The sequence below is a fragment of the Colius striatus genome, chromosome 2 (assembly GCF_028858725.1).
Source record: "Colius striatus isolate bColStr4 chromosome 2, bColStr4.1.hap1, whole genome shotgun sequence".
Classification (NCBI taxonomy): Eukaryota; Metazoa; Chordata; class Aves; order Coliiformes; family Coliidae; genus Colius; species Colius striatus.
Genome location: NC_084760.1, coordinates 116,975,315 through 116,992,361, shown reverse-complemented (window position 1 = coordinate 116,992,361; position 17,047 = coordinate 116,975,315). Strand labels below are relative to the sequence as shown.

The window sequence follows — 17,047 nt, the reverse complement described above, 5'->3', positions numbered from 1 at the left end:
CCTTCTGATCATGGAGAAGGGAGTGTGAAGTGTTATTTTAATCCCCTCATGTTGGCTGGTTATTTTGGCACAATGATTTAAGTGTGGCTGCTACGCAGTGGCTGTTTTCTGTCACTCCTGAGTCATGGTTGAAGGAATCCGTGAGGCTTCTGAGTAGCAAAACAATGGGTTTCATTAAGCTGAATGATGCAGTTACTGCTGTGATCAAAGTATTTTTCTTAGTATTTTCTCTCTCTTCCTGCCACAGCCTGTCTTACAGAAGGTACTTGTTTGCTTTCTGTGGCAACCGTGGGCTTCTGTTTGACCATTCTACAAATCTTTGTAATTGGGGTGTGGGTATGTGTTAATATTTTCTTAAAATGACCTTGTGGTTTTGGAGATCTTCCTTATTTTACATTTTAAATGTTTTACATGAGCAGAGAAAATAATATAGAATACGATGCTGCAGGAAAGAGAAGTGATATGTAACTGATTTCAAGATAGAATGAGTTCCCATGAGGTCCTAAGACTTCTACAGAACAAACTTCTTGCTGATTGTTTTGAGTAGGTGTATAGATTTAAAACTTGAGTCTTTGTGAGGAGAGATGTAAGAGATTTTTTTTTGCCAAAGACCATCTCCAGAATCCAAGAATCATGTGTGGAATAGAGGGGTGTGGCCTTGGGCTCACAGGATTAGTGCTGTGCTAGTCTCTGCTGAAAGTAGCTGTAGAAGGACCTAAGTGTTTCTAACTGCCCCAGGCTTGTGCAATTTAAATTCCTTCAGTGAAGCAGCGATATTCAGCTGGATTTGTTCACACAGTACTGGTAGCAGATGGTTACAAATACTAGTAGCAGACGTACATCTGTGTACATAGAGGTGCTTACTGTGTTCAGGTGTGTGCAGGCAGATATCCTGGAGCTACAGCTGAAACCAGTGTGACTGGAGACCAAGGTAAAAGCAGCACTTTTCCTCTATTCAGGAAGAGGCACCTACCTCTGTACACATTAAAAGTAATTTCCTTTACACCAGCTGTAGAAGCTCTGCTATAGTTCTTCACTGGCATCAGTGAAAGCATCCTCGCTGACAAATGTGAATCCAGGGTTTCACACTACAGATACAATGATGGACAAGACATTGGTTGCAACACATATGTACATCAGAACTAACAGAAAGATACCTGAGTCGATAGAGGAGCAGCAAGTGCAAAGTCCAGCAAATAGTTAAGAGGTTTTAGTTCTCCATTTTTAACGTGTTGCTCTAGATGTGACACATTACTGTATTCTTGAGATTCTTAACATCTCTTAATTTCGAATGCTCTCTTTCTTTGGACATGATTTTTACTGCCCTTGTTATGACCCTCTGTAGAAGTCAATATTCCTTACGATTCTAAAGCAGCTTGAAATCACAGCCTTTAAATCCTTTAAAACATTAATCCCTAGTTCCAGCATTTTGTAAAATGCCAACTGCTGTTAGCATGCTGCAATTAAAGCACATACATAAGGCAGTGCTGGAGAACAGGATGAATGTGTCTGACCTGCATAAACAGAAACGTGAGGTTGCAGGTCCATGTTGTATTGCCCTGGGTGTAGAGTTTTTTAGCAGTTTACTGTCTCAGCTCCATGTGGTTTTGATCCTTATTCAACTGTAATTTACTAGTCTTTCAGCTGTGCTCATATATCCAATGAATGCAATCCTTAATCTTCATCAGTAAACTAAGAATACAAAATAAGAAAAAACAAAGAAGGAAAGAGGTGTGATGTAGTTGGATTATTTCCCCTTAAAATAATTTTATTCTCACTAATAGCTGCATAGATGCAACCAGGTGAGTGCATGGGACAGCAGCAAACTGCTTTTACTTAGTTATGGGAACCTTGTAAAATGTCTTTGGCACTGGGAAGTTGTAGTGATGGGCTTGGACTGCACCTTAAGGAGAAGCAGTATCCTTAAAATAAGTACCAGTGTTGTTTGTGCAGTTCCTGTGTTCCTTGTTTAGTTCATGTGTATTTTTGGAGAGCCATCAGACAAAGCTCACATCTACCTAATGCAGGTGTTTGAACTTGGATGGACAAACCTCCACTTTCCCTACTTGCCTACTACAGGGCTTTTAGGTATTTCTGTAACAACATGGTTTCTACTAGGTGCCAAAATCAGGCAGATTTAATCAACGTGATCTGGACTGAATTACTTTATGGTCATAAAACTTACCAAGAGCACTCTTCTTCAAGAAAATAAAACAATAGTGCTGTGCCCTCTTCCTCCTTCTAGCATCCCCGTCTCACAGTGTTGTGAATGTTGGCCTTCTTTATTAATCTTCAAAATGATTTAGCAGTCCTTGTATTATGGCAGAATTTGCTGCTCTGCCTGGAATTCTGCTGCAGTGCTTCCAGTCACTTTTTTTTTGCTTCAGTAACAATAAAATATTTCAACTTTTAGCATATTGTGTAGCTGACTTAACACTGAGGACCAGAGAAAGTTTGTACTCTTGACTTTGGCAGTTGGTAGGGCTACACATTGCTCCATTATTTTTTATTGTGTTCTCTTACGGCAATCGAATGTTTGAGTTTTTAGAAGCAAATAGAAAATGTTTACTATTCCCTCCCTTTTGGGTTGTTTTTCCTGATCATATACTAGCAGTGCTGTTTACATTTGAATAGGTGGTTAGCTGCATGTCTAACCTGTTTGTGGTTTTCTTTTTATTGAGCAAGTCTTTAGGGACAAAGTTCACTGAGTATAGAAAGAGATGCAGAGGCTCTGCAGTGGGAAGCAGGACATCTCAGCAGTGGTGGAGCAGGGCAGAAGGCTTGAGCCTAGGTGCAGGAGGGAGGAAGGGACAGCAAGAGGAAGCGAGGCAAACTTTGTTGAGCCACTCTTGGGCATGATGTTGGCAACAGCAGATTGCCAAGGGTTAAAGCTCCCTTTGTTGAGGATTGAGATGGGCTGTGGAGTCTCTGTCTCTGGAGACATTCAAGGCCCACCTGGATGAGTTCCTGTGTGACCTACTCTAGATGGTCCTGCTCTGGCAGGGGGATTGGACTGGATGATCTTTTGAGGTCCCTTCCAACCCTTATGATTCTGTGATTCTATGATTTGCTTACCATGGGAATTTTTTTCTGTGGCTTCAGCTTTAGGTTAGAGGTGTGTGGTGGAAGTGAAACAAAGTGAAGCAAAGAAAAAAATCCCTGTTACACCAACAGTGAAAAGGGATTTATTTGCTGCCTGCTAGTGTGGTTGATAGCGGGGATGGCTATCCGTGCTCAGGTTGAAATGAGGATGGATTCTATCTAGTCTGATTCCCTCTGTTATTCAGCTTCTGTGCTGGTAGCAATGAGGAACAGTGTCTGGCAGTGGCAGTTTTCTTTTGCATGCTGAACAGCAGTCTTAGTGCCATTTATGCCTTTGCTGTGGTACTGATTTTTAAAAAGATAGCATGTGAAAGTGTTTTAAATAACAAAGGGCTTAACCAACCCTACCATGTTGTAATTTACATCTAGCTATACATTACTATTAAGTAGCAAATAATTAGCGTAAATATCAGTAGTCTCAAGGGCCTCAGAAGACTTCAATGGTTTTTGTTGGGTCTGGAAATTACTTAGTTGAGTACTGACATGTATAGTATAATCAGCAGGTTTCAGTATGGTGATGTATAAATTACACAACATGATTTAAAGCTCAGCTTCACAGAAAATAAGAGAAATGGATTACTTGATATGCAGCTGGCCATCCATGTGATTGTGGACCCATTTATGTAATTACAAATGGAAACTGACTCTGTACTTCAACTTTGTTATTGTTGTTTAAAATGATATTATACTTTATTTTCCTTTACCTGTGTACATAATTTCCCTTTGACAGTCCATTTGATGGCTTAAGTAGGCCTCAGACTGCAATTACCACCATGTGATATCGTTAGGCCTCAGTGCCACCTCGTGTGACTTGCTGGCAAATATTGGCCATCAGGTGCTTTTATATACAAAATATTTGATTCTCTTTTATCTTGAGAGAAGCAAGATTTGTAGGAGCAGATGATGTCTTTTGTCAGGCTTGCTGATGAGACTAGCGAATAAGCTTTTGAACACAGGCTCTTCTCCAAGTCTGAAAAATAGCTCTGATAAAAATGATCATTTGTGTGTTCTGTCTCCCCCACAAATTTGTGGTGATGGTCGTGGTTGTTCTTTGCTTGAAAAAGGCTGACTGGAGACTACATGTAAAATTGGAGGAAGGGTAGGGTTTCCTCCTGGAAGTAAGTGTTAACGATTATGTAAAGCTTCCCTTTTGTTGCTGCTCCTCACAGGGCCATTGCTGGGATCTTTTTTTCACTGAACAAGGCTAGAAGCAATTCCATTTTCTGTTTCTTAGTTTCATATAAGCATGAACTTGCTTTTTCCAGAGAATTAGATGTCAAGGTCTGTCCTAGGAATGGTTGGTAGATCCCTGAGAAATAAAGCTGTTCTTACCATTGACAGACTCGCTGTATGTTGCCTAATACAGGAATCGATTTTATGCATGGTCGGAGTTTAGAGTCCTGGAGTCATGTGCGTTTGTCTCCTTCACGTTTACAGAAGAGTTTGAAGTAAAATTCATAGTTCCATCTGGAGTTAAGAGTTTTTCATCTTTGCATTGAATCTGGATTTGAAGTAGAGCCTGTGTTGCTGAAATCTGTTTGTAGACATCCTTAAGGTGATAGAGTTCTCTCTGCACATCTTTTTGTTCATCATTAGTGTTTGTTAGCCCTTACATCGAAGTATTACTTAGTGCTTCCCAGACACCAACAGACTTCTTCATAAATAATTCCTTTATTAAGAGAACTCAGAAAACAGTACAAAATTCTTGTCTGCTTTTGTGAAATTTCAAATGATATTGGCAAGTAGTGTAGACTGCAGAGCATGAAGAGTGTGAACAGCCCCTCAATATGGTTGTTAAATCAATTTTGTGTTTGCCTAGTTCTTGGCTGATCTTGGCACTTGGTTGACAGCAAGCTGGCTGGGATTTAACCTGCATTAGGCATGGGCAATGTTTGCTTATTTAAGGGCAGGAAGAAGAAGTGACAGGTCGTTTCAGCTCCTTCTGCTAACGCAGTATGGCTGTCATACTCATATCAAACTCAGCTCTTGTGGATTGTGTTTCATAACTTAACATGAAGGTAGGGTTTTATGCCTTCATTTTCAGAATTGCTGTTTTGACTAGTCCCCTTAAAGGTTAGTTTTTTCTCTTATCTCACAGCTCCATCTACTGTTGGTGCATTTGGTTATATTATAGTCAGTCTCCCTCTTAATCTTCATTTTTTTCTTAAACTCACACGGAGAGCTAAAAGCTATTTTCACTATTGATGCGCTCTTGCTGTTAAGTTCTTCCTTTGTCCTCCTTTGTCTCCCCCAAATTCCTTTGCTACTTCCTTCTTGCCCTTGATTTAAGTGCAGTGAGCACCGCCATGACACTTCTCTGACTGACAATTTTAGATGTTACTCAGATCTCTTTGGGTTGTAGACTGAAGACATGATGGGTTTGCACATGAGATGCTTAAGATTAGCTTTCTAGCTATGCACACATCTAGCTGTTTCCTGAAATTCTTATGTCACATGGCCTGTTACTCTTAACGAACTTGCATTAATAAATGCAGTCTTACTTTGCTCTTATCAGTTTGAAATTATTCCACAGTTTTTACCTTGCTTCTTTGATGGTGTCATTGCCTTGTTGCTTCTCCCTCTCATGACTTATTGGACATAGGACATCAACTGCTCTTTGTACTTTCAGGACTCTGTACCATGATTCCCAGTGCCTGTTATCTCTGTTCTGTTCTGTCTTGGCACCAAGGAATGTACTCTCACCCCTCATCAGTCCAGGATCTAATCTTTTGCTGTTCATTTTTTCCATTCTTAACTCAAGACCTTTATACTCCATTTTTTTGCAGTCCTCTTGCAGCAAAAGATGTCACCATAACATCTAACAAGCTGCCTCATTATCCTTCTTCAGTTCCTCATATAAACTCCCTTTTCTATAAACAACCTGCTGTTTTGAGATTGTTGTGCAGCGAGTAGTAACTGATTATTTCTAATGCCCTTCATACTTTGTCAGTTTAGCTATATGTATCTCTGGCAGTTTTTCCCATGTGTTGTTTAAGACACAAAATAACTTTGGTTCTGTTTTGGTACAATGCCAGACGAAATAGCCGTGTGGCTTATAACTACAGCTCTGAGGTGATATGGCAATATTGATGATACATGCCTTTGCTGTAATGACTTGTGGGTGAAACCACAGGCAGGATACTCAGAAACTTAGGAATGGATGTGCAGGAGGATCATTGTTCTCACGTTTTGTAATGCTCATACTCTAGTCCTGTGTTACAGGAGCTTGTCTGCTGCTGATTCTGAAGTGAAATCTTCCCAACTTTATGTTGCTCATCTGAGGAAGACATGAAGCACAAACAACTGAAATCAGCTAGTATTTATTCTGGGATGATATATATGTGGCAGCAGTGTTCAGCTGCTCCTTTGTGATGATTATTAATCATTTGGTATGCTTTATGAATGTTAAAAGCTGTCCTGGCATGGTGTAGTGGGGAATGGCATTCTTGATCCAGAGCTTCCAACACTACCAGCCACGACTCATCTTTTTCTATGCAAGGTTATATAGCAAAGCATTTCCCATAAAGATTTAAGAGTGATGTAACCAAATTCTGTTCTGAAGTGTTCATCTTGATACTGTAATTATGTGCACTATGAGAGGAGTGTTTTTGCCAATAGTGAGATCTAGCAGATAAACCAGGTTTTCTACCGATAATCTTGTTTTATTGCTTCACAGAATGAAGAGTTCCCCGGCATATCAGTCCAATTAGACCACTGTTTATCCATCCTGTCCAGAACGGCTCTGTAAGTTGCTTACTCCTAAACTAGAAATTCCAGTTGAGCAGAATTTGCAAATGTGATCCTAGTGGCTTCTCTCTCTCAACAGATCAGCTTAAACCTCAGTCTGCTATTGTGTCATTCTGAACCAATTGTGTGTGTTTATGCACATAGGCTTTGACTTCACATATATTGTCCTGTTGTTAATAAAATGAAGCTGGTTAAGAGCATCAGGTAACAAAGAAGCTGTTACTTTGGCACATAACTTCCAGGTCTTACAAGTTTCACAGCAGTAATCGATTACTTAATACTTCAAAATCCCAGCCTGCCACTGTCTTTCGTTGGTTTCTGTGAAGATGTCAGACTGAACGTCATCAGGAGCCACTTTTGTTCTTAAAAAACAAAGGAGAACACACACACTTTTTTGTTTGTTTGTATTGTGGTATCATTGCTGGTGGAGTAATGTGTATTACAAAGTCACTAACAGCTCACTGAGGTTGGAAGGAAGGTCAAGGAGCTGGTGGTGTCACTGAAGTCTTTGAGTTTAAGATAGCCAAGACCCCCAAGAGAGACAGCTTTATTAATTGAGGAGGCACCTTGAGGAACAGTGAGGAGTGACTGTGGCATGTAGGGCAAGGTTTTTTGTCCCTGAAAAACTGGAACTGGTAAATAGCTATTTGTAGCATTATTTTCACAATGAAAGCATGTGTGCAGTTTGTCAGGATTCATGACTGTGTAGATAACCAGCATGTGAAAAGGTACTTCATGAAGTAGCAGGTAAAAACACACTTACACCTGTGTACAGCAGGACTGCTTAGGTGCCTACTGGAATTCCAGATGGACTCACAAATTGCAGCTTAACAAACCCATAATACAGCTTTTGCCCTTGCCTGACTCTTTTTTGGTTCATACTAACCTCAGTAATTGCCATTACAAAATTAAGCCAATTGTACAATCTAGTTCTTAACTCTCACTGAATGGGAATAAACTTCATGATTGAGCTTTGAACTCTGTTGCCACGGATGAGTGTCATGCAGCACCAGCAACAGATGAAGCTGCTGCGGTGCAAAGCCTGTAGACTGATAAGAAAGATTGGATCAGTGACCTACATTTCATCCAGAAAATCCAAGATTTCAAGGCCAAAGGAAAGTAACTGTTCCTCTAGACAACTCCTCATGGTGCACCTGAATGTCTTGCTCCTTAAAGCCTATCTGTGTGCCATGGGAGCCCATTACTATGGTCTGGGACTAATGTATTAAATTCCTCTGGAGAAATTAGGATACAGTTCAGTGATAAACTGCATAACAACTGCTATGGAGTGTCTGGTCTGATTAAATGCTCTTATCTGCTGGACTGGTGTCACCAAGGGCTCTGGATCACCTGAGCAAATCTCATAGTAGGCACTAGGTAAAGTTTCAGTCCTTTGCTATCAATACTGTACAAAAAAGTCTGTACCCACCAGTGAGAGAAAGGTGAGTGGTATCTTATACAGACCCTTTTCATGCATAAAATAGCTTCAGCTCTGGGCCAAACAACTTGGCATTCTCTCATAGAATCGTAGAATGGTAGGGGTTGGAAGGGACTTTTAGAGATCATCTAGTCCAATCCCCCTGCAGAAACATCTCATATTCCCAGCTCCATATGCTCCATAGATACACCAGAGTATTTGCTCTACTTTGATTTTCCCCTTTACCATTGAATGTTATTGAAGTGTGACAGAAAATGCTTAAACTAAATCTGTTTGTTACTATTGAAGCTTAACTTTTTTTAACTGTTCTAATCACTAATTTACCACCTTCCTGGAAATACAGCTAGCGCTAGGCAGGGATTACTAACACAAACTTGTGAAATTGTGGGTGGATGTTTTATTCCCAAGGGGTGAAATAGTCGACAGTAGCATGGCAACTGACAATCAGCAGCAGAAGTCTTGTTTTGACATTCATATGGGGTCAAGGAGAATACATGCTGTTCAGGAATCAAGTAGATAATGTAATATTTGGCTGTGGTAGAGCAACAATATGCAGGATGTCCTGGAGTTCAGAAACTACTTGTGTTATTACCAAGCTGGAGTGGCTGGTTGGTGCATATGGATGCATATGTGTGGGATGAAAATGTCTCTTAATTATTTAAACTTCAGAATGCCAACAGTGGTTATGTTCCATTTGGACTTACTTTTAAATGTGTCTTTCAAGAAGTATAAATATTTGTTTAAAACTAAAACAAAGTTTAGCATTGGAGCCCAGTGCTAAACCTCTAACATGGTTGTGACCCATGAAGACTCATCATCAACTGCATTCCTTCTCTGTAGTTAAGCCTCACAATGGCCTTGCTAGCTTTGAGTATTTTACAAGTAGCATAGAAGCCTGTATGAACCCTTCCTGGAGTGAAATAGGTTTTTTTGTAGCAATCCTGAAAATAAAATCCTAGCCATGAAGTCCTTGAAACAAGAAGTCTTAGAGAACTTTATTTTAGTTAGGTGCACAGGACTGCACAGTGGCTGAGATCTGCTTAGCACAGCAGCTTGCTGGAGGTACTGGGAATAAGAGTTCTATTCAATAGGCATTTTTAAAAATACAGGTTTTATTGAAAACATTTCAGCTGTTGTGTTTGTTGCTTTTTGTACAGTAAAATAGCATAGTGACTTTGCACTTAAACTCCTCATTTGGGTATATACTTGATGCTTCAGTGGGAGTTACTTAGGAGTATGCTGTGATACAGACAGAGCTTTTGCCTCATGAGTACGGATGTCACCTGTCTGTCAGATGTTACCACCTTTGGTCCTCAACCTCTTTCTTAAATGCTTGGCTGTTCAGTTGTCTTTTTGTGGATTATTTTTCTTTTATCTTTCTCCCTGCTGCTTCTGTTTGTTACAGTTAAATGTCATAAGACCAGAACTAAACATTTTATTGTGGTGAGGACCACTAACAAAAGCAACCAGGGTATGTTTGTTACAAAAACTTGAGTTGCCCCTTTTGTGAAATTTAACATCAGTTGCTACCAAAAAAACCTACTTGCCCTTTCTTTCTGTTTTCCAAGTATGTGATACCTTGATATTCTCTGCCACAGGCGGTGTTTTGTATTCTTTTCACTGAGCTGGGGAAGTCTAAATGTTTTATAAAAGCCTCTTTGGGAGAAGGAACCAAGCAATTTCTTCTTGCTAGCAGCAGGGTTATTAAGGCTTCATAACTTCTTACTCTCAGAGGTAGAAGCCAGAGAAAAGGAAGGTGGGCCAGACTCGCAGTATTAGGGGGAAAAAATCCCACAAGCAGCAATTTATTGCTTTAGTTCTAATCAGATTTACTGAGTCATTCTTCTGGTTGAAAGGGTTTGTGTTCTTATGTTGCACTGATTCCATAGCTTTGAGGCCATCACAAAAATGAAGGGCAGTCTGGAGGAAAAATGTAGCGGTAGGTGGCAATCCCACTGCTTGCTTTCTTTACATGTCTGTGCCTGGATTCCAAGGGTAGAATTTTTAGTCAGAATTAGCAGGTGAGATTATATATCTGTTAGCTTGGTTTTGTATTATTTAGAGCACGTTCATATGAATTTAATAAGCTGATCGTACCAACGCATGGAAGGAAAACTGATCAAGAAAACCACTTGACACAGAAACATTGGTTTGACTCAAAGTTTCAGGGCACCAAACTGCAGAAGAATATTCTGAGAAAAGTGTAGTTCCGTGCTTGGTCTGATCAGGTATGCTCCCCTAGCTATCACATCATGGACTGATGATGTGCTGGTTGAATCTTTGATCAGACCTCGTATGATCACTGTGTTACTGGGTGGATACTTTAGGAGTTAAAATGCAGTGTTTTGTTTCTTCTTTTCCAGGCAAGAACTAAAACTGTGCAGGTGAGGTTACATTGTTAGCAAGTGTAAGGCACAGCATACACCAAACTACAAGGAATTCCCTGAGGAAGCAAAAGACATTTCTGTCTAGCATTTGCTTTCCTCTCTTCTCCTGATAAGTGAGCTCGGTTTGTTGCCATCCAGTTGACTCTGTCACTATAATCATGGGTGAGCACAAAAACAAGGGAGGAACATATTGGGTTCTTCCACAGTGAGAAAGAGGTGAGAGCCTGCTTGTGGTCCCCTAAAAATGCATGCACGTCAAACTGACGTGATTTATAGTCTTTAGGTTTGGATGAATTCACTCATCTTTCCCCAACACTTCAGTAATAAGGGTGGGCCATGTCTTGTTATTTCTGCTTGTTAGCTGGAGAAGGAACAAAATTAGAATCTGTGGCTTTGAATGCCTCAGTTACTGGCTGAAGGTCTCAGTCCAGCATCTTACTCATCACATATGTACCTACCATCCTCTTTACACTTGCCTCAAGAAAGAGTAGGGATGCAAAGGACCTGATACTTAAAAAGCATTCAGAGGGCTCAACCGGGGCTTGTCCAGAGACCAGTGCTAACAAAGAATGTATCCTGCCAATCAAAGACACAAAGTCAAGACCTCTGTTCTCTCAGATTTGGTTTTGTATCTACTATAGCAAAGCTCCCATTCAGGGGTGTGTAATGCCCTTATTCTGCATAATTATTTACCTTATGAATTGATGTGGACTTCTCTAAACAGACACTGTGGGTCTCTAGTGTTTCACTTAGCAGCTTACTCATTAACAGAGTTCTCTTAAATTCAAAACCTAGATGTTAAAGGTATTGATAATTCATCTACTAAGTTCAGCCAGTTCTGCTGCTGAGATAAAACAAGCAATCAAACAAACTTGACAGCTTACCTCGGATGTTGTTAGCAATCAGCAGTTTTAGTTAGTGTTAACAATTTAATATTAAGCTGTTCCTGTTTAACCATGGTATCAGAGTATCTAAAAAATCCAAGCCACACGGAGAGCCCCAGGGCTTCACCGAGCTTGAAAGCAGATAAATGCACTGCTTTCTACCCAGAACAGAGAGAAAGTGTGATCAGGGAATGATTTGTAAAAGCTGAAGTTGAGAAGGTCAGACCTAGGGGAGCAAGGTAGTTTGGGTTTTTTCTGCAAATAGCTAAGCTGTAGGAGGTAACTCCTATAAAGACTGCTAGAAAGAAATGAAATAAGTACAAGTACTTATATATGATTTTAATTTTCCCCTTGTTTTCTTTTGCCTGCCTGTCTTTCTCAATTGTGTCTCAGAAAAAATATATGGCAATTTATGCTAATTATCCCTGGAAATCCATAACAATTACTGAATTACATTCAAGAAAGCAGGTTTTAGTGCACTGTGATTCTTGCAACTATGCAAATCTCATTTTTACTGATTGCTTTCTCAGTTTTGGTCTCTAATTATTTATATATAGAAATAACTTAATATGCACTTGTATACACCCAGGCAGTATATTGTCCTTGTAGAAACAATATGTGTACGTGGCTTCTTGGCAAGAAAACGGCTTTTCTGACATTTAGTGTATCTCTATGTCTCATTCTGTCAGTTTAACTCATCACAAAACTCATTTGCAGAGGATCTGTCTGCTGGGTAAAACCTTTCTGAGTTACTGCCTTGACCCTGTACTGGAGACAGTAGTCATGGTAAGTGGCTACGTTAGTATGGAGAAAGAAAAACCCAACATGACTCATCTGGTTGCACTCCACTTAAAATGAGCATTTCACCAATGACCCCTAAAAGTAAATTTTAATAAATACTTTTAGACAGATGTTGTTGCTTTGCCTTTCTCCCTTCTTTTAAGGGAATAATGCTGTGCAGAGATGGATTGTTAGGAGCCTGCCTCTTAGCTGTAATCATCTTGTAACATTCAATACAGACTCATGGGTTTTTTTCAAGTCCACATCTTGTGCCAAAAGTAGGTAATCTTTGAATCTCTGAATCTCTGTATCCTTAGTCTCAACTGGAAAAATAGTTCACCATATGTGTGTTCTGATTGTTAGGAATGAAAGCTCCATTTCATAGCGGCCAGAGGAATTGTAACTTCTCAGCTGTGCTTACTGGTAAAAACGTACAGCCAAAAATGAACTATAAGATCTCTAGCTGGACTACTTTTGAGTTTATCTGGGATGACAGAACCTATTTCAGGCCAACAGTCATTCTAAGGTTTCCATGGAGATTAATGATGTCAGAGAAGCAACATCTGAGTGCAATTTGCTAGACAACAAGGCAATAATGTTATAGTGGGGAAGAGAAGTCTTTGCATTTTTGTAAACTCATAGAATAGTGAAGCACATTTTCTCAGTGGACTGCAATTTGCTTTTGATTTGTGCTGAACATGAGTTGAAGTAATGCTTTCACAGGGTGCTGGTTTTCCTGCAGTTTAACTCGGTTCTGTAAGTGATGATTTCAGTACTGTATCATATACCATCTGTTATAGCTTTGATTGCTGTTTTCTTTACTTGCATCTTTTATGTTTTGTCATATGACCTTATTAAACTTTCTGGCATTTTCTATCTGCACTGAATGCCTTGTTTTGAGGGTGATGCCCAGGTTTCCTTGTGAGCATATTTGCAATGCATGAGCATCAAAATTAGAATTAAGTTACAGCTCTGCCGAGTTTTCTCAAACTTAAGAGCTGACATGAAGGATAGTAGGCGTAAGAGGGGAGAAGTGGCAAAGAGAGAAAATACACAAGTTTAACAGAGGTGTAATTTAAAGCTGAAATGTAACCCTAGAGAACTGGAAAACTGTTACCATTGCTTGCAGTTTTATAAAGATCAAAATGCCACTCTACTGTGGAGAGATCACTGACCGAGGAGCCGACTTGCATTGGAATCAATAGTGAAGGCGTGGGATATTGCATGGGAGTTTGCAAAGGGAAAGATTAGGAGATCTGAAGGGACCCTTGATCCTACTGAAATTTTGTAGCTTTTTAACTGTTCCTGCATGGGAAGCAGGCTCTGCAAGTAGTGCTGGTTCTCTGTTATTACCTAGGTTTTTTTTCAGCTCCACAACTGAGATTTTGCTGTGCATTATGCGAGGAGTTCTTGTAAAGTTGAGTTTACCAAAAGGAAAGTCAAGAAGCAGTACTTAAATTTGGCCCATTTTTCAGGTTTGAGTGGAAAATGGGAGGGAAAGGGGAAAGACTTTTTCAAAATAAGTAAAATGAGGAGGAAAAGCCCTTAAAATGTCATGCTTAAGTTGAATCTTGTTGCTACTGTAATACAGCCTATAGTAAGATGCTCATGCATACATGCACACATACTGAAGTACAGTCAAAATAACAGTAGTGATGATAAACAATGTCAAGTCTTTGCCTGTTTGTCTCAGAAGATTATTAAACAGTCTTTTTCTGGAGCATCTACTATGCCTCAGTTACTGTACTTGGCTCTTGTTTCTTAACTCTTAACAGAAACATCTTCTGTGCAGAGGGAAGCACCAGAATGTGTAAACTTGCTTTTATGACTTGCACAAATTATCAAAGTGTACTCATATTTTGGAGAATTTATTTTTCAAAAAGCAAAGTGGCAAAGCACCTCTGAACTCAGATCCTTTTATGTCTGAGCTCAGTAGAAAAGGAATTATTTTTCCCCCCCAGGCCAGTTTCTAAATTCCTGAAATGCAAAGCTTACATAGCGAGAGAATGGCCTGCTCTTGTACAAACCAACTGACAGTTCCTCCTGAAAATCAGGACAACTTAATACATTCCACATGTTCTCTGCCCCAGTTTTTCAAATGGATTATTTTGAAAAGCTAAGTAAGCCTATCTTTATTTTGCAGGAAATGTTTGGTGCCATTAGGCAGCAACGCTGCTGAAAAGAACAAAGCTGGAACAGCTTTTGATAATGTCCTCTGAGAAATAGCCAATTGCTATACAAGTGGTACGAACAGGACTGTTTGTTCTCACTGGGTGCTGAGCACTTTGCTCATGAGCCTGAAAATGAGTGAAATTCTTTTGAAGCCTTAAATATTGAGCCATCTTGAAAATCTATCCCTGTAAGTGTAATAAGAACGTAAGCTATATGACTGCTTTATGGTAATGCAGTTATAAGTGTCTGACTATTATCTGGAAGGCTGATGCTTCTGGCTTCAAAAAAGGGGGAAAACTGTTGTGGGATTATGTCCTATGAAGCAATACAGTGTTTTTGCAGATCTGGGCTTAGAGAGTTAGCAAGTTGCATATTTGGATAGCAGGAGTGACCTCAGTGTGGGAAGTGAAGCCTGGGTGAAACAGCTACTGGCTGCAGTCGTGTTATTTCCTGCAAGAGATTAAGTTTTAATCAAATGTTCTGTTATCTGCAACAGTGTTGAAGCACCTTTGTGTTTGTCAAATGGACAGAGGAAGTGTAAAGCAGAGGAAAATTATGGAGAAGAATATTGTTCCATATGTTTTTAAGCACTTTCCTTCAGGGGAATAATTTTTCACATCTACTGAGTCATGCAGATGGTTGCATAATTGATTGATGTTTTATATGCAAGTATCCTCCCATCTGTCTAAATTTCTCCCTTCAGACAAAGCCTTTGGACTCTGCTCTGTTAATAGAATGCCATGTTTGACAATTTTTTGGTATGCTGAGTTTACTTGACCAAACAGAAAGTTTACTTAACCAAATATAAAGTAACAGCCTGACAAATACAGAGACAGGAATCACTAATACCAACCTTTTTTTAATATTCCTGGGGTTTTGATATTTTGCTGGAAAAACAAAAGAGAACTGTCAAACGTCTGTTTCCACCTCTCTTCTTTTTGCTGATCGTGCTGGTAGCTTTGGCAATGACAGAGCTTTTTGTAGCTTTTTGTTGGACTGTTTGCAAGTGGGAGGTACTATACCTGTTGGCAACAACTGTTATTGGACAGGAAAAGAAAAAAGAGAGGGAACTGTCTTCCTAGACCACATTTAGCAAATCCTTCAATGCTGCTTGTTGTTTTTTAAAACCAATTCCCCTCTTCTGCGAGAAGCAAGAGGGAGTTCATTTTGTACAGTAACATCACAAAGCTAGTACTGACTGGAAAGGCAAATGCATAAAGCACAAACTAAAAAGGAACATCAGACCATCTACCTCAAACTATAGCCATGTCACATCTTGCTTGGCAGAAATAAGAGGAGGGTCTCTAATTGTATAGGCATAAGGGCTGGGACTTCCAGTGCTGGATGTCTCACCTGGACAGTCTGCGGTATGAGCTTCATCATTTCAGTTTTTCACATCAGAGGCAGGAATGTTGTGCCCTTCAAGTCCAACATTTATACATGGAAATGGACATTTGTAAGTTCACCCTCTGCAAATAGCTGCATGGCTGACTACTTGTTTACCCTCAGCATGAGTGTCTGCATGCAGAGTTTTGCAGGTGCAGCCAGTACACAAACATTTTTCCCACGCTCTTCTACCATCCTGTCATTGTAGACCAGGGCCTTGTAAGTTGACATCTGAGTGTTTTAAATCAACTTTACTATGTCACCATAATACTATTTGTTTTCGCTTTTAGGATCAAATAATTCACTTAGTTGAAGATTTTTGTCTTTACATCCTCTTAAGAAAGAAGTAATGTTAATTGTGTTGTTTCATTTGCGTTTTGATGTAGTAGCAGAAACCCTCCTGATCTGTCCGTATATTTTTTCAGTTTCTAAAAATCAGGGTTTTTCTTCTGCATGGGAGAGAAATAATCCTTGAAGTTAGTAGGAGGGTTACCCTTTGCAATTTTTTTACCTATTAAGAACCTTGAAAGTGCTCTAAAATATGCAGAATCAACAGTCTCTGGCTTTTATTTGAACAATCTCTGGCTCTTTTTATTGTACTCAATCAAGTAGTTCAAGTGGTATTGAGTCAGTGATGTCCTTTCTGCTCAGAAAATCATCCAAGTTTGTCAAATTTTTAGACCATAAAAGACTGTTTTTTGTATACTCAGAGTGTATACACCTAAATTCTCCCAATGTTTTGACTAAGTGAGCATGCTGTGGCTTCTCCCTCTCTTTCCTTATCCTCATAGTGCTGATGTTGGGGTAGGGAAATGGGTGGCACAGAACTTAAAATCCCATTGGAAATTGAACCATGGTTTGAACTGAATCTTGGTAGCCATTGCCTGGGATAGGAGCCTCCCTGCCTGATAAATTTTAAGTGACTCACAAACAGTCAAAGGTGAAGGGAGTTCAAATGTTGTCCAATCAGAAGAAAATCAAGGGAAAAAAAAAGCCGTTAAATATAACCTGCATCTAGCTTCAACTTTTATAGGACTGAAGCAGAGATAGCAATATGGCCTCTCTGTGCAAAGTACATTTGTCTTCTTTTCAGCTATTCTCAGTGAAAGTTACTGGGTAATATCTGTGAACTTCATCTCACCTAAAGTGCT

General features: G+C 39.6%; 1 protein-coding gene across 3 annotated transcripts in view; it reads left to right on the top strand.

Annotated features, from left to right (window-relative positions):
* PLCB4 (phospholipase C beta 4) overlaps nucleotides 1–17,047 on the top strand; it is a 194,502-nt gene that overhangs the window by 61,327 nt on the left and 116,128 nt on the right. For 2 of the 3 annotated variants that reach the window (XM_061989253.1, XM_061989251.1), the window contains exon 3: nucleotides 6,779–6,846. The exons of the other annotated variant lie outside the window; for it this stretch is intronic. The gene's annotated coding sequence lies outside the window, so the exon portion shown is untranslated. The remainder of the gene's footprint in view (nucleotides 1–6,778; nucleotides 6,847–17,047) is intronic. 3 annotated transcript variants of the gene reach the window in all.